This window comes from Ctenopharyngodon idella, chromosome 3 (assembly GCF_019924925.1).
Source record: "Ctenopharyngodon idella isolate HZGC_01 chromosome 3, HZGC01, whole genome shotgun sequence".
Lineage (NCBI taxonomy): Eukaryota > Metazoa > Chordata > Actinopteri > Cypriniformes > Xenocyprididae > Ctenopharyngodon > Ctenopharyngodon idella.
The window spans coordinates 56,718,583-56,742,761 of NC_067222.1; the positions used below are offsets into that span (position 1 = coordinate 56,718,583).

General features: G+C 37.5%; 1 protein-coding gene across 2 annotated transcripts in view; it reads right to left on the reverse strand.

Annotated features, from left to right (window-relative positions):
* Nucleotides 1-1,708: 1,708 nt before the first annotated feature.
* The window catches only part of LOC127508849 (gastrula zinc finger protein XlCGF8.2DB-like), a 537,748-nt gene continuing 515,277 nt past the window's right edge, over nucleotides 1,709-24,179 (reverse strand). Inside the window, exons 3-9 of one of the 2 annotated variants that reach the window (XR_007928951.1) lie at nucleotides 12,833-23,773; nucleotides 8,143-8,216; nucleotides 5,989-6,171; nucleotides 5,613-5,868; nucleotides 3,967-4,166; nucleotides 2,189-3,544; nucleotides 1,709-2,058 (exon numbers count right to left, since the gene is read on the reverse strand). The gene's annotated coding sequence lies outside the window, so the exon portion shown is untranslated. Of the gene's footprint in view, nucleotides 2,059-2,188; nucleotides 3,545-3,966; nucleotides 4,167-5,612; nucleotides 5,869-5,988; nucleotides 6,172-7,403; nucleotides 7,483-8,142; nucleotides 8,217-12,832; nucleotides 23,774-24,179 lie in introns of those variants that run through there. The other variant, XR_007928952.1, reaches the window with a different exon arrangement.

Genomic DNA, 24,179 nt, shown 5'->3' on the forward strand with positions numbered 1-24,179 from the left:
AAGGTTTTGTGTTTGTCACAGGGGGCTGTCTGTGTGAACTCTCACAATTAAGCTGGTGTTCTGAAAAGGTCTCAAAAAAAAGAAGAAAAAAAAATCTGGACTTTGGAGTTAGTTGAATCAATGTTAAAATGATAAAGTTATTTTTCAATAGACATATTTTTTGTTTTTGTGTGAAAAGAGGGTGGGTGGTGGTAGTGGGGCTCATTGGGTGCTCAGCACCCCTAAAGCTCTGACCCTAGAATCGCCCCTGGTGTATAGTTAATTGTGAGATTTGTTTAGGGAGGCTGGACAAAGGTGGGCACCATTCAGATGCACTTATAAAAGGGACTTTCTGCTTTTGATTCTTTTTGCCCTAAAAGAAAGTTTCTACAGTGCTGATAGGGCTGTAAATCTTAAGAGTTGGATTTTCTGTATTTTTACTCTCTTGGGTGTGGGGATATTCATAATTAATTTACTTGAATCATGTGTGGGATTTACAACACTTAACAGTTTAAATGAGTTTATCAGGGAGAGTGATCTGGACTCTGGGAGGTTGGGCTGATCTTTGTGGTTTTGGGGAAGAAGGTGAGGCCTGTATGGGCCTAAGAATTTCCTTGGGGTCTAAATGATTATTTTCCTCCTCATCATTATCAAAAGACCAGTCCCCATGTTGCTGTGGAGGGTTAACACTGGTCCTCAGTGTTAATAAAGTGGGTGAAGTTTCTACTTCAATGTGTTGAATGTTCTTTTAGGGTGAACAGAGACCTGTGAGGGTATTAAAGAGGCAGGACCACGGTATTGAGTCGGGGGAGAAGTTCCTGCTTGAGCATATGTGCGTGGGCTGGATGTTGCTGCTCCAGTTTCATCCACTGGATGTTGCTGGTGAGTCACATGTTCTGCTTCAAACAGTTCAGCGGTGATGAGAGCTTCTGCTCAGTAGTGTCTGCATCTACTTTGCCTCGGTGGTTCTTTTCTGCCCAGGTGGACGCTTTCTCAAAAGCTCGTATGATACACTCTTATGGAGTATAATTACTCTTACTCCATAGGCTATTATTGTTTTTAGTATTATCATTGTTTTGTATGAAATAACATTTTATCAAATAAGATTTTTTTTTTTTTCAATTTTTTGTATTATTCAAAGTATAGTAAGCTATACATTTTTTTTGAAATTAAGCATTACTAAGTGTAATCGTTAACTAATAGTTGGAGACTCAGTTTTGAGGAGGGACCCAACACCAGCTTTCCTGCGATCAGAGGCTTAAAGTCAAGTGTAGAAAAAGGTTTAGGGATGAACAGAGTAATTTAGTTTGTGTATAAATATGGACAATGCGCATTTGTTATAATTATGAACTTCCTACTACTATAGAAACAAAATGATGGACTTTCAATAATGTGTCTATTACAGATTCCCAACAAACCGTCCATACCGGCGTGATGACTACGATCTTCAACTAGATGGATCTGGATCAAATATTTTGACTGTTGCAATCTCAGTCGGACTTATGAACTCTAACGCTGCCTGAATCATAATCACGCACTGTTCGCTGTTGGCCAGAGGAGAACTGGCCCCCCGACTGAGCCTGGTTTCTCCCAAGGTTTTTTTCTCCATTCTTATCACCTGTTTTATATATATATATATATATATATATATATATATATATATATATATATATATATATGATAGTAGTAATAAACTAACTAACTTTTTGTTTATTGTTTATTTATTTAAAATTGTAAAAAAACTCCTGGCTAATGTGCTGACAATTAAATGAAAATCAATTCATTCTAATTGTCAATATGCCCGCTGTGTCAGTTCTCTTTCCTTTCAAAGTTTTTCTGAATAGATCAGAAGTCTTGCAATGCATTTTTTCACTTTAAACACACTCCTTTGTTTCGGACGAAGTCCCTGATATTTTGGATCATTCGTCCCTGCAGGATTTTTCTCTGCGTTTTTGCACGAATGGCATTCCTTTAGAGAGGTAAGATGCCCCTTGATTATGTGAGTTTTAAAGTGCCTGAAAACTGCTTCCACTTCTTGCTTTGCCCATGGCTTTTTCACATAGTTTGGCCTGATAGGTGCTAAAAAGAAACAAATACAAATAAGATCAAAATATGTTGGTAATTTTTCCTCCACCTCAAATTAGTTGCATTGTGATATTGCTGTTTTACTTAGATTTATTCTAAATGGTCTTACAAATTCAGCTTATACCTTTGTTTGCAGTGATCACAGTATGGTTTCCATGGGTTCACCTGTAAATAAGAATTTGGAGGGGGAAAAATGGCTTATTTCATGCATTTTAAAATAATAGTTCAAGCAAACAATGACCAGCCAAACAACCTCTTACATTACCATTTATAAGCAGCATGGAAATAACTGGTCTCTTACAAACCAAGCCACCTTGTCATGCAAATTTAACATGACTAAGAACATGATGTCTGGATCTTTTGAAATAAACATTTGAAAGAGCAGCAAGCTTTTGTATTTTTATATTGAAATGTGTTTTTAAATAAAGCACATTGAATAAATATCATTTCAGACTTTAACTTTCATTACACAGCAGAAGTGTCATCCAGATGTTGCTCATCTTCACATGTCATTCTTATTGACTTCTGCAAATTCTAGATGAGGGGGACAAATACAATAAAAAAAAAAAATTAAATGGTTATAAAAACATAGGTCTGATTGTGTGGCTTATTTACTAAATTTTAAATGAAGTTTTATTTAACAAAATTCGGGAGGCGCACGTTCAGGTAATCAACCAATCAGTGCAAGAGGAAGCCGGTATATAAAGCCGTCTCTCACCTCTATCCCGCGACAAGTTTCACAGCATCCCTCCACCACCCCATCACCTCACTCTTGGCTGGTTTCTATCCCAGTTAAGGAGGGGGAGTACTCTGGGTTCGGGCCAAATTCCGAGCTCGGAGCCCTCCCCCGGACAGCACGCCAAATACGCATAAATTACTATACGAATTACTTTATTTTGATTTCATGTACATGTAAACTCGTGAAAGCTTGTTACAAACACACCCATGAATTGTATTCTGGGCTGAACAATATTTGCATGTGATTTTTTAATTGAAGTGCCCATATTATGCTCATTTTCAAATTAGCGGCTAGAATACATTCAAATGATTTTAATGTCCTTATTTAATGAGTTTAATAACAGTGTTCCCAACACATTCCTGTAGCCCCATAACACTGCACATTTTGGATGTGATAAATTTTCATATTTATTATCATAAATAGATCCCTTAAGTATGTCCAGCTGAAACCTGTTAGATTCACTGAGCACATTAAGTTACATTAACTGCATCAGTCCCATAGAAGAAACTTGACTTAATACTGTTATATTAATGTCACAACTAAACAGCTAGATATGAACAAACACATTGCTTACAAAATGATTCAGTGGAAGAAGTCTGGCAAGTGCCATTTGATGGTATGTCAGGAGTAGGTGGAGGAATAGATGGTGCTGGACAAGTGGAGAGATGGTGGTATTTCCTCTTTATACCCTCCTCTGGCTCACTGTCTGTATTTCACTGTCTGTACTCGCCGAAGATTTGCCTAACAAACAAAACAAATTACATCTGACCATAGTGAATTTTGGGCATGGTTAAATGCATAATGAATATGAGCCTATTGGTATGTCTCAGTGACAGCCCCCTGTTACATGAAAAAATCAATATTGCTATAGCAGAATTAATAAAACTTTCGTAGGGAATGTGTGAACTTGGAATGTGATGAAAGTTTAACTTTTGAAAAACGCACCTCGACATCTTGCATTTTCTCATGTTTTTAGATGCACAGACATGTTAAGTTATTTTAACTTAAGTTGTTTCTACTGGCTGCAGGTCTACGCAGTCATCGCACCAGCAGTGAGAACTGTTAATACCCTTTTTGAATCGATTGTGGTGCCGTTAAGTTAATTTTAAGCTGAATAAGGCTAATGTAATGTAGCTAATGTGTTTTGTATTATATTTGTGTACCTTCACAGTTGTGTGGGATGAGGAATTCAGTTTTCCTCCTCCATTCCCCAAAAGAAAGACTTTGAGGTGTGTGAGCTCCACCTCGTCTTTGATACAGAGCTCACACTGAGCCTCGTCTCTCCAGAGAGAAACTTCAGCAGCTTTTGGTCCAGGATGGGCACATGGCTGCCTTGCACATCGGTCATCTTCACTGGTTGTATCTGCACAATGACAGCTCAGCAGTTATAGTACTAGAAGTACATTAACAACACTGTGATATTGTACTTGTCTGGATCACTACTAAAATGTTATAGATATTATATTATTTCCCCTGCATTGCTGGTTTTAAAAACAAAAAGAAAATAATGAAATAATTTTCATCTTAGATCACCCTTTCTTTGGCTAAATGATCTGTCATTCTTTTTTCTTTTCTTTTTTTTTTTTTACCTTGTAAGGCTACATTTTTAAAATGGGGAAATTAGTTTGTACTGATCAGTTGTACTACTTGTAAAATCACACTGAAAAAAGTTGTGATTAAAATCATGAATCGTGATTTATCTGGAAAAAAATCTTGATATATTTTTTTACCATATTGCCCACCCCTAGGTTATCTATATATATATTTAAGTTATCTAAATATTGTGTAATCATTTCTAGTAGTTGGGAAAACTCAAATTCTAGCTGTGACATGTCTGTGAGAGGAGTCTTCAGTTACCAAATAAGATGTTTTAGCTCTCATTACAGCGGCTTTACATCCCCTCGCAGCATGTATTTTTGCTGACACTCTTGGGTACTTTACTAATTGTAAAAGTGAGGTACAGCGCACTACCATCTTGTTTTTGTGTTGTGCTGAAGGAAGTCATGTTGGTTTGGAATGACATGACATAATTTTCATCTTGATTTTCATGCCTTTACTTACAGAGAGAAATGAACCTGATAACCAGAATAACTATAATAATTGTCGACTTCTATAGGCTATATTCTGTGATATTGAAATAACTCACTTTTTCAATTTCCCCTTTGAGACTCAAATAGTCTCCCCTGGCGAATAGGTTGTCGTCTTTTCCCCCGTGACCAATGTTTTCTCTAAGCTGTGAATAAATGCCACGCAGAGGACAGACGCATGGGTTTCCCTCATTCGTCATAGGATTCCCCTGCCATCAGGACATATAAAACTCTTAACACAGCTTAAAGGACTCGTACAGTGATATAAAAGACCAAACTCACACCTCATTTGTGATGTAGGTTATACTATATAGACTTCAAGAAAGCAGATATTGGCATAAAGTTGTTTTGACGCTGAACGTTTGATATTCACAAATTTAGGGACCGTCTCTAAAGTTATGACATTGGTATTCACGTTTCTACCTTCAATAGCGTCTGAAGAAAATGACTTACAGTCACAAAACCAGCTGTAAAGTGTTCATCTAGGTGTCATGTCAAACAGTGATGGCCCTACTCTCTCAAACACACATTGTTACACTGTTAATTTTATTTTTCCTGCTCATATATTATCCTGCTCATACAAATTTTACATTGTGTTGCCAAAGCATTTATATGCAATATTACATGTATTGTAATATTGTAATTTTTATTTCAAAAACATTTGGCATTAATTTACTTACATAAAAATCTAGTCAAAGTCTTTTGTTTTTCTTGAAACTTACAAGCAGGCGTTTGATGATTTTTCAGGACAGAGGGCTGTGTATGTGGCATTCCTCTACGGTTGTGTTGCTCGTCGAATTGAACTTGAGAGACTTGATGTTCCCCTTCAGGCGAGTAATTTTCAGTTTGTCGTTTAGGTGAATCGTGGTCAGGGCCTGATCACGCCACAGGGATACGTCAAGACGTTTAGATCCACTTTGGATGGCCAAGTCCAAGATGGGGACTTCCCGCAACAGTGGTCATCCTCGTAACCTGCAGCTTTAAAATAATGGTACATTAAAAGTCAATATGATAACTTACAAATGTTTAGAAATAACTTGTAAATGTTGTTGTTTTATGTGTGTTTGATAGAGTTCTGACAAGGTTAAAATTACTCACATTTTCCACCATCCCGTCAAGTGTAAGGTATCCCCCCGGGAAAAGAGGTCCTGGTCTAGCCCGGCGACTTCAAGGGATGGAGGAATGAGGGCCTCTTTTGCAAGCTTCTCTTCCTCCTCTGTCAGTGAGAGGGGAGAGGAGAGGTAGATTGCCGTGTTTTGCCCAACAAACAGATGTTCTGGCCTGTATCGGGAGGACATGGTGTGATTTTTTTACAAAGTATGTCACACCCTCTTCAAACACTGCAGTGTATGAAGAGGACTGACACATGCACAGTTCCTCCACTTGACAGAGCACTAAGTAGGTGCTTTCTTTGTGCCTGGACAAATCACACTATTGACCAGCTGGAAATTTAGGGTATTTGTTTTCATGTAGCTCATTACACATTTGACCTGATAGGACCAGGGCTTTTTACAGCTTATCTTTACAGCAGTTTTCAGTGTAGCATGACCCTTCAGAAGTCATTATTATATGCTGATTATCTGCTCCATTATCAATGTTGGAAACAGTTGTGCTGCTTAATATTTTTTGGGAACCTGTGATACTTTTTTCAGGATTCTTTAAATAAAAAGTTGATAAAGAACAGAAAAGATTTTGAAAAAAATGCTAACAATGTAAGTCTTTACTATCGCTTTTTAACCATTTAAAAGGGTGGTTCAGTGTTTTTTCTAGGCTTGGTTGTGTTTTTGGGGCGCAGTTTAACTTAATGCTTAATGCTTAGTCTTAATGCTTTGTTTTTTTTTTAAAAAAGCCGTATTTTTCAGTTATTTTACCTTTATTCTACACCTCTGTTTCCATTGTAATTTGAAAGGCTCATTTGACTTCCTGCTTCTATGAAGCCACTCCCTCCAAAATACGCAATGTGCTCAGATTGGTTAGCTGGCCCAGTGTATTGTGATTCGCTGAAGCGTCCGGAAACGCCACGCCCTTTACCATTAGTTGTTACATGTGCTTCTTTGGAAATGTAAATAATGGCGTCTATATTGCTGTATCAAATTGAACCCGAATCAGATCCAGATGAAGAGGGTCAAGCAGAACCTCTGCAATCGCGGCTTTTAAAGGACGTTTATGAATGGTATTTCATTTAGTATTTGTGTCAAAGTGTTTAGATATGCTGTCACTGCTGTTTGTTAGCTTTCAATATACAGTTTTATCCTGATTAAAGCTTTACTGTAGCCGAATACATGACTGAGTAGTAGCATTTTTGTAAAGGTATCATTTAATTTATAGTATGATCAACTGTTTGTCTATGAACATAAAGTTTGTTGGTGTTTGTTAAAGTATGCACTAGAATTTAGCTAACTGGCTAGCGAAACAAAAACGCGTTAGTCTTTGTTTACGTCCTTGATGCAACCAAAAAATAGCAACAGAACTATACGTTTAAAAGACATGTACAAACAATAAAACGTACTTACAGTTTGAAGCCAATAAACAGCAGCTTCTGCTTTTAAAGTGGGAACTGCTTCATCTTTCAGTAAAAGCCTTTGAGCAAATCCAGCATTGAACTCGTCTAGATTCTGGAAGCTGTCTTCCAGTGTAGAAAATATCACAGATTATAATGGGTTCTATTATCTTTTGACGCGTCACGTCCGGTGTACACAGCTCTTCTGCTGCTCCACATGGCCTCGCCCACTTTGTTGCGTGTGTACCCGGGGGCGTGTTTTGCAGGGTTTATGATGTCACCAACCCGGGAAGAAGCTCATTGTAGTCCAAACCAGTCGTTTTTGTAGGCATTAAACTGCCATAACTTTAAAAGACAATATCTCCGTTTGCATTGAACTTTCAGCGCTGTAACTTTGCAGATACTGTTTATGCTCAAGCAGCAACATTACACACTAACTAAAGTTAAAAAAGTGAAATCGCAATGAACCACCCCTTTAAGAGTGACTGAATCTGCTTGGAAAAAGGTCAGGGCCACACCCATCTCAAATCATACATATCCAAAATGTTGAATATTTACAAACAGAAGTCCTGTTTTGTGGAGGGAAGCCCAAGGGAAAAAAGTGCACACGATCTGTAGATTGTCACAAGGCACAAAACGATACCAGAAAACGAGCTGAGAGAATTGTACTCACTTCCAGCTCAAGCTACAACATGAAAAGTCTCTCACAATTTAAAAAATCTTTTAGTGTGGGCCAGCCTCAATTAACTCACCTGATTCCTCCTTCCAGTCAGGTGAGTCTTGGTCTGGTGATGACCTTTTTGTTCATTGGCCAGGGTTTCACTCCCTGATGAGAAAAAACACATTAATATCAAAAATATTAGAGACAAGAAAATTTAATAACAAAAAACTAACTAGTCAGGCTAAGTGGCATATTACCTATGACTGCCTGTGTCAAAATAAGAGAGAACAATTAAAAGATAAGAGAACAAATTGCATTTAATAATTCATTTATGTGCTTCTAAGGTTCCTGATCATTACAAGTGTGACTGTGGCATTGACAAAACATGCTTCTGAAACAGCTGTCTAATAGTCTATAGTTTCATATAAACTAATGACAGGGGTCGCGTCTCAACACTAACAGCTGTACTGGGCTTGTGTCACTGTTGCTCTGTCTCAGCAGGAGTGGACAGGGGCACAAGCTGCACCTTAAGCTCAGAATAATGTGCTGTTTGAAACAGCAAAGCAACAATGTGGTACACTGCAGTCCCATATACACACAAACACCAATAAGAAACCAGGATGACGGTCTGAATCCCGAAGAACCATCTGTACAAAAATAGAGAATTGTTATTTATTATATATTGACTTAAGTATCAGTGTAGCTAGGTTGCTGGGGCAAGTTTGACAATGCCATTAACACCAAAAATAATGTTTATTTTGCGATTCCTGATTGTGAATAATATAACAGGTGGCCCAGTGACCTCACTATCCTCGTCTCTCAACAAGTAGAGAAACAACAACAATGAACTTGAAACAACCCTTATGAAAATTAACCATAGTTTTACCACAAATAACAGCAAAAAAACATTATTGTAGTTAAACCATTGTAACCACAAATTAGCCATAATTCTGCTTCACTAACCATAGTTTAACCTTGTATTTATAGTAAAACTGTGGTTATACAAATTGTAATTAATCTGCCAAAAAACTATGGTTACTACACTTTTACTATAATAAAAGCATGGTTTATTTTCGTAAGGGAACTGCATGCATTTACCAAGCCTTTCAGGATAACAAAAAGACTTGGTCATGATCACAGTTTCATCTATTCTTATTCCAGCTCTGAGCGGATTAATAAAAACTGTCCCTGAACTGGAACAGAACACCTACACCTTCCCTGACGTTACTCTCAGGCCGTGTGGCTTCTCGCTTCTGCTCTGTGATAGGCTGCTCTGATGCTGACATCACCAGTCAGCCTGTCTTTATTTGATACTGGTGGAAAAAATCACGACGTGTTAATGTGATTATGTAGATCCATATGTCCATAAAAAGACTGAGTAGATTATGTTAGCTAGCTAGTGGCATATTGTACAGCATTTCCGTTCCGCTAGCTTACATACCCTCGTAGTCCATTATGTACGAGGAAGCCTATAGCTTGAATCCCTTGTCCACTTTGGTTTCTGGAGCTTTAGATGTTAACGAGCATATCCGATGGACATCAGTTATTCTCATCTTTGGAAGCTCCTGAAGGCTTCATGTGTAAAACAGCACCATAGCAGCGTAGACTAGAGCGTACAGTCTAGAACCGGAAGCAAAGTACTGTGGTTTATGGAACGTGGAAGTAAGTTGCGCATATACCCTATTATTCCATACACAGCGGGAGAGCAGAGCATCAACAAGAGTAATTCAAACTGCCACCGTGTCTCCTGACACCCAACATGTTCTCTTTACACTGTGAAGATGTCACATCTACTAGCTCATTATTTAAAGGGAACGACCGCTTTTATTGGTGGAGTTCATCACATGAAGTTCGCTACAGCTTATAAATCAAGAACAAAGCATTTATAGCTGTATTTATAAACGTGTCTATTAATGCTTTATAAATGATTAATTAAGTATTTACTAATGCTTAACTAATGATTCATAGCGTGTTACCAACAATTCTAGATCTATTAAAATTAGAGGTCGATCATTATATTGGTTTTACTGAATACTTGGAACCTAAAGGTACGGTCAAGTACTGTTGCCTACTAGGGGTGTAACGGATCTCGGTTAAAAAAATCTAACTGTACCGTTCTCCACCCATGGTTCAGCACGCACTTGTACCACGGTTCATCTCAAATCTGACGATGTGTATCTATAAAATGGTTTGTTGAAAATCACAACATGTAAATCAGGCAGACAGAGTTAGACTAATGTATGTTCCTTCAATTTCAAGTGATCACAGGAACCACAAGACAAACATTTCCTGGTGGAAACACTCATGTGTTTTGGACCAATGGACCACTTACTATGAAACAGACAGCACAAGTCACTAAATCTTCAACAATCTACATATCAATAGAGAAATAAATGACATCAAGATCTACATTGTGTTTTGTTAAGTGTAACGGATGGAGCGGGACAACGGAGTTGGAGATCCATGTGCAGGCTTTTATTAAAATGAGCGTAGTCGTACAGGCAGAGGTCAAAGACCAGCAAACAGATACAAGAGGGCAAGGAAAAAGAGTAATCCAAAACATAGGCAATAGTCAAGGCCGACAGCAAACGATCATCAAACAAAGAAACAGTCCAGGGTCAAAAACACAGGCAAGGCAAGGAACACGGAGACAAGGTTGAAAACAAGGCTAAACAATACTCAGCAATGAGTGTGTGTGTGTGTGTGTGTGTGTGTGTGTGTGTGTGTGTGTGTGTGTGTGTGGGCACAGCCTACAGGGTGTTGTTGTAATGATGGGTCAACAGCGTGAGGATCCATTTGCAGCTTTTATTCAAAACACAGCACAGTGCAAACAAGGGCAAGGCAATAGCGTGAACAGGAACAGGCAGTGATCGAGGCAGGCAGCAAGGAAACAGGGTCAACAACAGGCAGAGATCGGGGCAGGCGGCAAGCAGTACACAGTCCAGTAAACAGGCAAGGATCAGGGCAGGCGGCGGAGATTCACAAAAGAGCAAGCAGTCCAAACAGCAACAGATAAACAGTCCACAGGGAAAACACTCAGAAATGATCACCTAAGCAAATCAAGACTTCGCAGTGTGTGTGTGTGTGTGTGACTTAAATAGTGTGAGTGTGATGCAGTGCAGGTGCGTGAGCAATCAGTCTCAGGAATGAGGGCCCATGGGTAATGTAGTCCGAACGGGGAATGATCAGAACGCAGGTGACGGCTCCCTCCGGCGGCCGGGAGGAAGAGCCGCGGGAACCGTATTCGTGACAGTTGTGATGCGAAAAGTGCAGTAGCAGTAGATAGAAAGAGGTGCATTGCAACTGTATGCATCCTTCTTACTTACTGCTCACTGCCACTGTCAGCCCTAGTGATGAAAAAAATAATGTTTTTTTTTTTTTTTTCAGGGTTTCTGTGGGTTTTATAAAGGTAAATTAAAGAAAATTTTAAAGAAAGTTTATTGAACAATTTGAAGGGAATACAACTCATCAATATGTTCTCTAAATGTAAATTCATAGGGAGCAGACATAGCAACACTTAAAAGTTTACTAATACTTCAAAAACAACAACTAGATTTGTACTGATCTCCATTACTTTAATTTTACAAACAAATAGTTTTTATACAACCTGATGCAAAAGTGATTTTGTCTTAAGCTTTGTACTCTTATTCATGTAGATGTTAAATTAGAAAATAAATCAAATGAATACATTTTAAAGCTGTCTGGTCTTTTCTCTACAGTGCTGCACTCATTGTCAGTCAACGTTTATATATATATATATATATATATATATATATATATTCTCGCATTTAACACTGGAAACTACTAGAAAATCAGTGTGCACATTAGTGCTTTAAAAATAGTTGTTACTCAATGCCAAATATTAAGCACTTTACAGCTGACAAAATCTAGCTACTGTTAAACTCTGGACATTAACATTGCAATAAAATGCTGATAAAACAGCATAAAACAAAGAAAATCCCAACATATATAAATGGAAAGAAAGTGTGTAGTTGCTATTTATATTTTTTATTTATTTATTTTTTGCAAAAAGCTCTAAAAGCTGAAGAAACCTCTCCTCTCTCTCCCTTGTCTCCCTGTCTCTTTTTTCCTCTCTCTCTCTCATTTCTCGGTCTCTTCTTTCTTCTCTTTCCCTGGCCTCACGTTCTCGTCTTTCCTCTTGCTCTTGTCTCTCTCTTTCTCTTCTTTCCTTTCTTTCCACCATCTCTCTCCATCGCCTTTCCTCCCTTTCAACCGCTTCTATTTCTCTTTCTGCTTCTTTCTCCTCCATCTTGCAGATCAGCTCCTCTATGTCCTTCCTTTTCCTCCCTGTTCTTACAGATGTTGACCTCACTGAGGATGGTGAGGTTACAGCAACATCTGGCCATTTCCAGGATGATGCTGTAACCTCACCATCCTCGGTGCTCACACCAGTCTGTGGTTCCTACAAAAAAAATGTAAAAGTGAAATACCAAGACATTCAATTATATTCATTAGATTGCTGCATTACTATTACATGGACAAACATTAGCATAATTAAATCATAAAAGAATTAATATTTTGGGGATAACTACTTTTTAAAAAAAAAAAAAAAAATCTTACTTTGTATTTTTGTTTTAGGTTTTCCCACTTCCTTTTGACCTGAGCAGCAGAAATTTTGCCCCCTAAATTTTCATCTTTAACAAAAACTCTGCAATAAATGCACAGAAATCAAGCATAAAACATAAAATAGAACACAGTAAGCTGCTGAAAGTGTTAGTATGTACTACTTTCACTGTCAACAGCATCTGAATACAGTTTACCTCATTTGTATACTTCCTCAAATCCTTTGATGGCAGCATTTTGTTTTCCAGTGAAGAGGGCTTCATTAGCCACTCTCCACTGGATGAGGGCGCGGGTGTGTTCATCAGTCCCTGCAAATTAATGTCAAAACAGTATTTAAACATTAGTCATGATGATCGATCTATTAATGCTACACTGACAAGCTGATGCATACTTATTAGCTTGTGTTGCCAACTAAATATCAACTAAACATTAACACTGGTAAAAGAGGAAAAAATCGTTTTAATTCCGTTAAGTTTTCTAATCTCATTAAACTGCTTAACAACAAGGTCTCCGTTAAATAAAACAGTGTTAACAAGCTGATGTGTCTCGATCTGTTCGTTAGCTTGATGTGCTCTCAGTAATAATGATTAAACATCTTTTTACAGCCGACTCTCAAAATCTTCTCATCGATTTACATTGTTTAAACTTTCAATAAGTCAGCTGTTTACTTACATTATGGTAAACAAGTGCAATTTAACCACAATGAACACCGTTTTTCCCTGAGGTACTTACACTTGAAAAGCGCTGCATCGCCGCTTTCTGTCATTTTCGAATATGAAGAATCCTCTCCTGTGGCCTCATGGGATAGCACATGTATTTAGCAAATGTTAAATCGAGGTGTAAATAGGGATTAATGTTTAAGATGTCATGACATATTGGTTTTCACAACATTTTTACTGAAGTTCCACTAAACCAAGATGTTGTAAACTTCTTTTTTTAGAGGCTTGCCAAAGGATGCATCTGAAGATGCCAGTTAAGGTGTTTGAGGAATGCATCGCAGAAACACTGAAGTACGCTCCTCATCGCGATTCAAGGAGTAACTTTCCAGAATTATTGCATGTTTTCTTAACCCTAAAAGTTTTTTATTTTTTGTATCCTGTGGGATACAAACATTTCAGAGGTTTGGGATGGGAGTTCTGAATGTGTTTTTGTTTTGTTACCTAAATAGTTCAGTAACATTTTCTACATTGTCATTTTACTTTAAAGGTGTACTTTATGATAACACCTGCTTTAACTGTCTTACCTTAGTTTGCATCCCTGACTTAGGTCATACAACAGTTTATCAGCTCACAACATGTAACATGGCAACATTTTGTGAGAAAAACTGTAGTTAAATGTTGGTAACTTACATATTACTATATTTGCTGGTATGTTCTAGGGGTGCAACGGTTCAGATTACTCTCGGTTCGGTTTGTATCACGGTTTTAGGCTCGGTTTCGGTACGGTTCGGTAAGTGCTATGTTCAGGTAAAAAATGACTACTGTCAAATAAAAATAAAGAAAAATAAGAACAAATAATCAAACAGCACGAATAAATACAGTAAAGCAAAGATACAAATAAATAAAGCTTTTCAGGTTTTTCATGTTTTCAGGTACAGAAATTGAATTAAGTATCTTATAAAATGTAAAACAACATTGCATGTAATCTTCACTGTATAAATTAAATAAAGATCAGTCATTATTAATTATTAAGTTACTATTCAGTCATGAGCAATGAGTGATTTCCTTATCTTTTGTTGTTTGATTAAAAACACATTCAGACAGCAGGAATGCAAGGGCTGCTGTCTCTTTAAGACATAATACACGAATCAGTACACTGATACTGAACACAAGCGTTCTTTCTCAAGTGTTTAAGTTCACTTAAGACGTAACCTACTATGCTTGCTAGGATATGTATATGATACGGCACTCGCATTGAACAAAGTTTAGGAGAAGCCAGAATGCGTATCCATTGACAGAAACATACATTAGCCTAACTCTGTCTGTCTGTTTTATATTTATTTTCTACAAACCATATTATAAATGTGTATGCATCGTCAGATATGAGATGAACTGCGGTTCAAGTGTGTGCTGAACCAAATGTGCAGAACGGTACCGTTTGATTTTTTACCGAGAACCGTTTCACCCCTAGTATGTTCCCTGTTTAAAGTTGGCATGAAATGCAAGTTGCAATTGACTTTACCCTATTGTTATGTATTTCCAGTTTGTGTTTGTGTACCCATCAAGTTAATAAATATGGTCAATTTGTCAACTTGACAATGCATTTCTAGGAATGACGTATTAATGATGAAAATGTATACAGGGCTTGACATTAATGTTTTTTCTGTACAAGAGTCTGGTGATGTCAGTGGGTCACAGACTCGCTCCTGTGATTGTTTGCAAGGGATTTACAACTAAATATTAACATTTACATTTATTTTAAGTTAAACCATCCCAATACTTACGCTCACATTAGACAGAGGGATGAAACTCTAAAAGTGCTCTACTTCTTACTTACTTTTTGTGTTGAAACAGCCAATAATATAATGTGACATTGTACTTCTGCCCCATATTAATCTTTTAATCATATTTATAGATATCTTGACACCACAGCTAACAAAGCATTTTTGTCTTTACTGTCACAAAACGTATATGGAGGGCACTGTATATACACACTCCCCATTCATAATCCCCATGCCTAATTCTTGAATGAATCAGCTTTGAACAGTTGGTTGAATGAATACAGGTCTGTTCAACTTGAAGTAGCGCTGCACAGACATCAGACAAAGTAATGCGAGAACGATTAGAGAGCGGACAGCTCTGTATGCTGTGGAATTGCTCTTGCTGTACTTTGATGTCATACACCAGTTGTATTGCACAGCACTGCTTCAAGTCGAACCTACTGATTCACTCATTACGACAGTCACTAGCCACTCCCTACAGGCAGTTTAATTTAAAAGTATCATTGTGTTTTTTTTATTTGTATATGTACATATGCATATTACCTGACTTTACCTCAAGTGTAATCTTTACAATTTGTTATGAACTTTACAGTGTGTAACATTTGTAAGCTACCTTTGAATCTTGTGTGATTTAATATTTATAGTTCAAATTTATAGTACTTAAATAAGCTAAATAACTTAAGGGTTAACTTGTATGGAGTAGCCACACTGTTATTATTAAATGCTTATGAAATAATAAATAACCATTAGTAACATCAGTCAATCTGTTCACTTTACAGACGGAGCATGAAGAGACTGGAGCTGCTAGTCTGGCATCCACCCCCACACACACTCCTGTCCTCACTGATTAAGCTTAATTGAGTTCACAGTACAAGCTTAAATGTTGAGAGTATTTGTTTCTATTGTTCCTCTTCTCAAGTTATCATAAATGTAAACTTTTTTAAGTGCAGTTATATCATTATATTTTGAGGTTCACATTATGTTCTTGAAATGGTTGTGTATGGTGTTAATAAAAACAAAGAATGTTGAAAAGAATGGTTCAGGGACATTATTCTAACCTTAACATAACATTTTAACAGACATTTTACATTCTTGGAATGTTCCAAATAAACGTTCTTTGAATGTTGTATTGTTAATAAAATTTAGGTGGAAAGAACGTTGCAGGAACGTTATGCTAACCTTAAGATAACGTTCCAGCAACGTTAAGCAAACTGGACATTTACACGTTTTTAGAACATTTCAAATAACGTTCCCACAACCAAAACAGAACGTTAGGAAAATGTTCTCGGAACATAACTTTGTTTGCTGGGGAGGTCAATTCTTAATTACAAAAAAATTAAACAAATAACTTACCAATAAGGAATACGCCGTAACAGTCCTCGCAGACTTTGGTAAAGTTGGTTTTATATTCGCACATTCAGACTTCCGCGTTTAAGAACGTTCTAATAATGTGCAATAAAGTAAATGTTTGCAAATTCTGAACAGCGACATGATATTTACAACCAACGATTGTAACCCTACAACATTTTTCACAATCGATCAAAATGGGCAAGTATTATTTTAATGGCATACTTACTTGCGAACGTCCACTGAATGTCCAATGTAGTGTACAAAGTTATTGTAGCCTATGCGGAAGTCCGAATGTGCGAATATAAAACCAAATTTACCCAAGTTCCTCGCAGCACCAGATGAGAAAATAGTGGCCACACCATGAGCGTGTTCTTCTGTTCTCTGAGCTTGTTTTGCACATGCTCAAATGGCGCCAAAAGCCAAATTAATTTGAGTTAATCAAATTAAAATAAATCTCATAGATGATGCTGTTTATACATTTTATGTTAGACTTATTAAATATAAGTATTTATCCTAATTGGATATATGTAAATAAAGTGAACACAATATAAATGTGTCATATCTAAGACGAGCTTGAATCATTTTTTTGAGTGCACGAAACACTTCTCTTCTCATTTTTTTTCACTACGTACAGTATATGGGCCACAAGAGAAATATAAAGTAAATAAATTAAGACATAGCCTACCATTATCAGCTTGTTGAAGTAAGATTTATCTCTCGTTGTCTCTGAGAGAATATGCACCGAAAGCTCGTCGGTTTTACTTTTATTTTCTGTAAAGGCTGGTGAATAATTGACTGGCAGTGGGGATTGAGACGTCTTCATCGGCATAACTCTCCCGCAAAGTTTGCACATTGCTTGTTTGATATACAGTACACTGATTCGCCTTCATGGTTTAAAATGGAAAAATTTCCAATATTGCGACGTGACATTTTTCTTTATCACCAATTGCCCAATGATGGACAATGGTTCACATTTCCGCATTTACAGTGATAATAAAATTAAGTACATATTAAATAGCCTACATGAGTACATAGAAAGTGAAAAGTGAAACAAGTAAATTAATGATCAAGTAAATTAATTCAAGAGGCGCCGGTTATGTACAAGCAGGTGGCTTGGAAGACGTGGGTATAATAGTAAAGTGCATTTACTAACATTTTAAATATATAAGCCTGTAGCCTATAATCTCTATAATCTAAATTCTGTCATAAACAGTATTTAGGCTACAATAACAGCACAATTTACTTGCTTCACACAACTCAGCTATTATATTATTATAATTATTGTTTTTGTTGATCCATTTCATTTATTGCCAAACTTTAATATGTGAATTATATTACTGAAATAAACACATTTAGCGTCATCAGGCTTTTATTTGTGCTTAATGGATAAAACAACAGAACTGCGCACTCAGGTTATGGCTGCTGTAAATTTTACCTGCCACAAGATGGCGCTGTTTTCGACACTCTTGATGCTTTGAAACCTTTCCCGAAACATGGATTTAAGATTTAAGAGGCTTTATTTCTCCATCCCTACTCAATAGTTTTAGGCCTTTTTGCAAATGTTTCAGTCGAATTTAGCTGTTTTAGAGAGCGTTTACTCATTTTGAGCCTGTTTTTAAACATTAACTATCTGTAACGTCATTTTTCATGTGTGGAAAAAGCGACGAAACTAAACTAGCCGATCAGATTTCTTTTGACCCATATCCCCCATGCACGCACATACACACATTTGACTTTACAACACACAAAGGCACACCTTTATTTATTCTCATTCTCTCTTCCTCTCTTAATATGTCATGAGTTTACGCAGATAGATTTTAATAATCGATTTAAAAATTATGTAAAATATAAAAATATTGGTAATGGTTGTGTGGTTAATTGTGGTTTGTCTCATCCCAGACAGGCTAGGGCCATGTGTCAAAAAGGGAGACAATATATCAATTACATGGAGGATCTGAACAAAAAATTTGGGTCCACTTTAAGTTGCAGACTAGAGCAGGTGGCGCTGTTCAATGGTGATTTTCACCATTTTATGGATGCTGAGTCCACCTTTAAGGAGGAGGCACTGTCGGGTCTGTTATCCAGTCGGGCCATGGTTGTACCGTTCTTGGATTATAAACACGAACCTGGTCTCTTGTCTGTTATCACCCAGGTTGTCAATCATTTGACAGTTAAGCTTAGGGGACTGCTCGATCAGAATGATGGCATGGGTGGTGCTCATATCAATATGAGATGGCTTTGGAGGAGCTCTTTTTTGGTCACCCACTGTCTCATTTTGATCAGCAGTTATCTGTTAGCTTGGGGACCTGCTCTCAACAGTGCCAGTGCTGGCTTGACGACTCCATTATCCAACTAGACAAACAATGACGTACAGAATATGAGGATCTGTTGCTTGTTTCCGTTGTCTGACAGTATCCATGCTGGGCCATCGGTCATTGGAGAGCAGCTGTTTTTGGTAGTTTTGGGTGATTTGTAGAATCATAACGAAAAGCTGCCACTCGCAGCTCTGAAGGGGTCAAGGGTGCCTGGGACCCTGAAAGGTTCCATGACCATCCAATGTCTTTGTGAGAAATTGTGTGAGAAGGCAGCTTTTCGGTATCCACACACTTTTTCCAGGGCCAGGGACATGGTGAAAAAAGCAGGTCATGATGTGACAAAGTGCCTAATGGTTGGAATGTTGGAACAGAAGCTACGGTTCTTTCCTGCATTTAAGATGTGGTCCATCCGAAACAATGAAAAAGTGAGCTGGTGTGGCAAGGAATTTTGGGAGATCCACGATGATACAGAAATGCCATCTAATGAGGCTAGAGCTGCCAGCCTCGTTGGTGACGTACAGGTGCTGGTCATATAATTAGAATATCGTGAAAAAGTTCATTTTTTTATTGTAAATTATTTTAAAAAATGAAACTTTCATATATTCTAGATTCCCTACATGTAAAGTAAAACATTTCAAAAGTTTTTTTTTTTTAATTTGTTGATTAGAGCGTACAGCTCATGAAAGTCCAAAATCCAGTATCTCAAAATATTAGAATATTTACATTTGAGTTTCATTAAATGACCATCCCTACAGTATAAATTCCGGGTATCTTTTGTTCTTTGAAACCACACTAATGGGGAAGACTGCTGACTTGGCAATGGTCCAGGAGACAATCATTGACACCCTCCACAAAGAGAATAAGTCACAGAAGGTCATTACTGAATGGGGTGGCTGTTTACAGAGTGTATATCAAAGCATATTAAATGCAAAGTTGACTGGAAGGAAGAAATTGGGTAGGCAAAGGTGCACAAGCAACAGGGATGACCGCAAGCTTGAGAATACTGTCAAGTAAAGCCGATTCAAACACTTGGGAGAACTTCACAATGAGTAGAATGAAGCCGGAGTCAGCGCATCAAGAGTCACCACACTCAGACATCTTCAGGAAAAGGACTACCAAGCCACTTCTGAACCAGAGACAACGTCAGAAGCATCTTACCTGGGCTAAGGAGAAAAAGAACTGGACAGTGAACAGTGGTCGAAAGTCCTCTTTTCAGATAAAAGTAAATTTTGCATTTCATGTTGAAATCATGGTCCCAGAGTCTGAAGGAAGACTGGAGAGGCACAGAATCCAAGCTGCTTGAAGTCTAGTGTGAGGTTTCTGAAGTCAATAATGATTTGGGGGGGCCGTGACGTCTGCTGGTGTTGGTCCATTGTGTTTTATCAAGTGCAAAGTCAATGCAGCCATCTTCCAGGAGATTTTGGAGCACTTTATGCTTCCATCTGCTGACAAGCTTTATGGAGATGCTGATTTCCTTTTCCAGCAGGACTTTAGCACCTGCCCACAGTGCAAAAACCACTTCTAAGTGGTTTGCTGAGCATGATATTACTGTGCTTTATTGGCCAGCCAATATGCCTGACCTGAATCTATGGGATATTTTCAAGAGAAAGATGAGAAACAGTCGATCCAACAATATACAGATGATCTGAAGGCTCAATAGTGCCTCAGCAGTGCCACAGGCTGATCACTTCCATGCCACACTTCACTGATGCAGTAATTTGTGCTAGGAGCAAGTCATTTGCTGTAATATGTCCTGCCAATCAAGTATTGAGTGCACAAAAGAACATACTTTAAAGAACTTGAACTTTTCTGTTTTGCAAATCCATTTTTTGATTGATCTTAGGAAATATTCTAATATTTTGAAATACTGGATTTTGGACTTTCATGAGCTGTACGCTCTAATCATCAAAATTTAAAAAAAAAACTTTTGAAATGTTTTACTTTACATGTAGGGAATCTAGAATATATGAAAGTTTCATTTTTAAAAATAATTTATAATAAAAAAAATGAACTTTTTGATGATATTCTAATTATATGACCAGCACCTGTATATATGGAACTTGAGCGGCGCAATCTGTCTTACTCAAGACATTCAGAAAAATATTTGAAACATGGCATGCCGCGGTTGCCGCAAAACTTGGATTACAATTCTGTCTTGAAGGTGGCTACGTTTGTGACGTCCATTGCCACGCATTGCAAATGGCGACTTTGTCAACTTCCAGGAGCTCGCCAATGTTATTCAGGATCTTCCCCTGAGCCAGGTCAGACTGCAGAGTTTACAGATTTTGTCTAGGTTTCTGCTCAAGCACCTGTGAGGGTGTGGCGTCTCCATGAGACTATTCCACACAAGTTGGAGGTTAGGGTTAGTGCTCCAAGAGCATCAAAACGAAAGGCTGAAGTGCCTGAGGTGGTTGAGGAACCAGTGGAAGAGGTAGTTGAACCAGAGGTCATCAAGTGTCCGTTTCCTCGCTACCTGCCAGCCAACACCTCTTTGAAGTGGAGTAGCTTGGAGCTTGGGGGGTTACTTGATGGGACTTTTGAGCTGCCAGTTAGGATGGGATGTCACAGATTGGGTGTGGCAGCAAGGAGTTTTGCAGCATTCAAGAAAAAAAGATTGCAGATGATATATGTTGGGTTTGGTGTGTGTTCTTGATACCCTACGACCCACCACCCTAACCTGTAGTTCTGTTATAAATTAATGGGAAAATGTGCATGAGCACAAAGAGATGTTTGCTTTTCTCAAAAGAATCTGTAAACATAATTGTTCCAATAAATCGACTTTCTATGACATAATATACCTTTTATAATATCACACATAATATTTATGTCATCATTACTATTTAAAGGTGCCCTAGAACCCTTTTTCACAAGATGTAATACATGTCTCTGGCGTCCCCTGAATGTGTCTGTGAAGTTTCAGCTCAAAATACCCCATAGATTTTTTATTATTCAATTTTTTAACTGCCTTTTTTGGGGCATAATTAGAAATGCGCCGTTTCAGCGCATGTCCCCTTTAAATGCTCGCGCTCCCCGCCCCCAAGCTCGCGACTCTATAATACATTGCATAAACAATTAGCACAGCTAATATAACCCTCAAAATGGATCTTCACAAAGTGTTCATCATGCAGCATATCAGATCATGTAAGTATGGTATTTATTTGGATGTTTGTTTGATTCTGAATGAGTTTGATTCGGCTGTGCTGATCCAGACATTAATACTGGCTTGTCTAATGCCTTGAACATGGGCTGGCATATGCAAAATTTGGGGGCGTACATATTAATGATCCCGACAGTTATGTAACAGTCGGTGTTATGTTGAGATTCGCCTGTTCTTCAGAGGTCTTTTGCAAAAATCAAATTTACATAAGAAGGAGGAAACAATGGTGTTTGAGACTCATTGTATGTCTTTTCCATGTACAGAACTCTAATTATTTAACTATGCCGAGGTAAATTCAATTTTCAATTCTAGGGCACCATTAATACATACTTTATTATTGTGATGCAACACCAAGTATAGTAATGTAATTATAGTTAAAACAAAACAGTGGATTTTTATAGGTATATGAAAGGTGGAGTATTATCATATAGATGATAGAAATACAGGGGCGTAGTTTGTGGGGGGGATGGGGGAGATTTATTTAAATGCCCCCCCACCCCCTCGCCCACGTAAGTTAAGAGGTGTAGATAGATAGATAGATGATAGAAAGACAATAAGAAATAAATTGTCTAATAACACTACACATAAAACAGATTATTATTATTATAATTAAAAAAAAATAACTGGCAGCATACCAACGTTCAACCACCCAAATGTTCAAACCAAATCTACACCCTTGTGGTGTAGTATTGTAAGATATTTTTTATGGTATCCTGACAATCCTACTACACACAATGTCTAAGAGTAAATATCAGTCACATGATATAAAGTAGAAGCAAAATGTTTGTGAGAATTGGTGTTGTCCTGTTCAGCACATGTTTTGGAATTGTGAAAGAAAGCCTTATCCTACTGGCATCACTGTCCTATTGTGTGGCGGCAGATTTGCGTATGAAACTCACAATGCTTGGAATGTCCCGACCCAAGGGAGACAAAACAGTGATATTTTTCATTTCAGTTATGTTATCAAAAGGTCAAACCTTTTTTCAAATGCATTTCAGATAAAACATAAAATAAAAAATAAAATCCTTTAAGGGAGGTAGTTTGCAAGAGTGTCACCTTTCAGTCTTAATCGAAAACATGCAAAAAAAAAAAAATTTGTATAGGGCCCAATGAATTCATACAACATTAATTAATCTTTTAATCAAATGATAATACTCCATAAACAAAAAAAAGTTTTAATAATAACTAGTATTATTAGTACTAGTGGTATTATTATTACATTAAACTGTATAATTATACATTTGAGTTATACATTTGTCACAATATCTACAAGTTAAATCAAAACTTATCTTTATGAGGGGTTGCCGTGATATTTCCATGTTTATAAATATGATGACCATAGTTTCTCTCAAAAATGCTTGTGAAGTGACTCTTACGGCAGCTCTGCAGTTGACGTTCATGCCTTCTTGTTGTCAAAGTGAGAATATTAAACCACAAAAAGGCCATTTTAACATGCCCCGCACCTCTTCTTGTGAATGAATGGCGCAGACGCATAGTCTTGTTTACTACACCTACTGATGAGTGAGCGTCACATGGTAAATGGAATTGTGCACCTGTGCCATTCATTCACACATAGAAACACTTTTGTTTTTCACCTCCCTCTGCCATTTTTCATTAGAGCGACAAGCACACGCGACGAATGACATCAGGGAAACATCAGTCAGGCTATAATTGAATTTGGTCTATTACTGCATTGATGCAGAATCGTCCACATCTGCATCGTGTTGTTAATTTCAACACCCCTATTGAATACATTGTGAGAATATGAAGATCACCTGATCCATACTGTGTGCGTGGTGGTGCATGCTCTCCCCTCCTACTCCAGTGTCCACCTGTCAAGACGTTATCTTCTGTCATTAGCCGGGTTTCCATTACCCTTTAAATTGCACAAATTGAAATTGCGAATTGCAAATTTGAAATACGCTCAATGGAAATGAAAAATTATATCAAATTATATCAAAAAAACAGTTTTTACGTTCACATTACAACATAGAACGCAGCAGACGTTTCGGTGCGTGCCGCGTGCAGGGCTAAAGTTACCTGTTGAGTGAGATGAGTTTGTGTCGGCTAATGAGTTGATCATGCATGTGATATATCATGATTAAAATGCAAACAATGTTTTCATCTTATTTACATATTAAGTACGTGAGAAGCTGTATTCGGGTTTTATTGGGCATATACTTTTTCATACTACATGACGAACAGCGATTTTGCAAGGCCGGTAAGTCATTTATTAATGGATTTCACGTAAAATGATATTTATCATTTCTGCTTAGTATGGA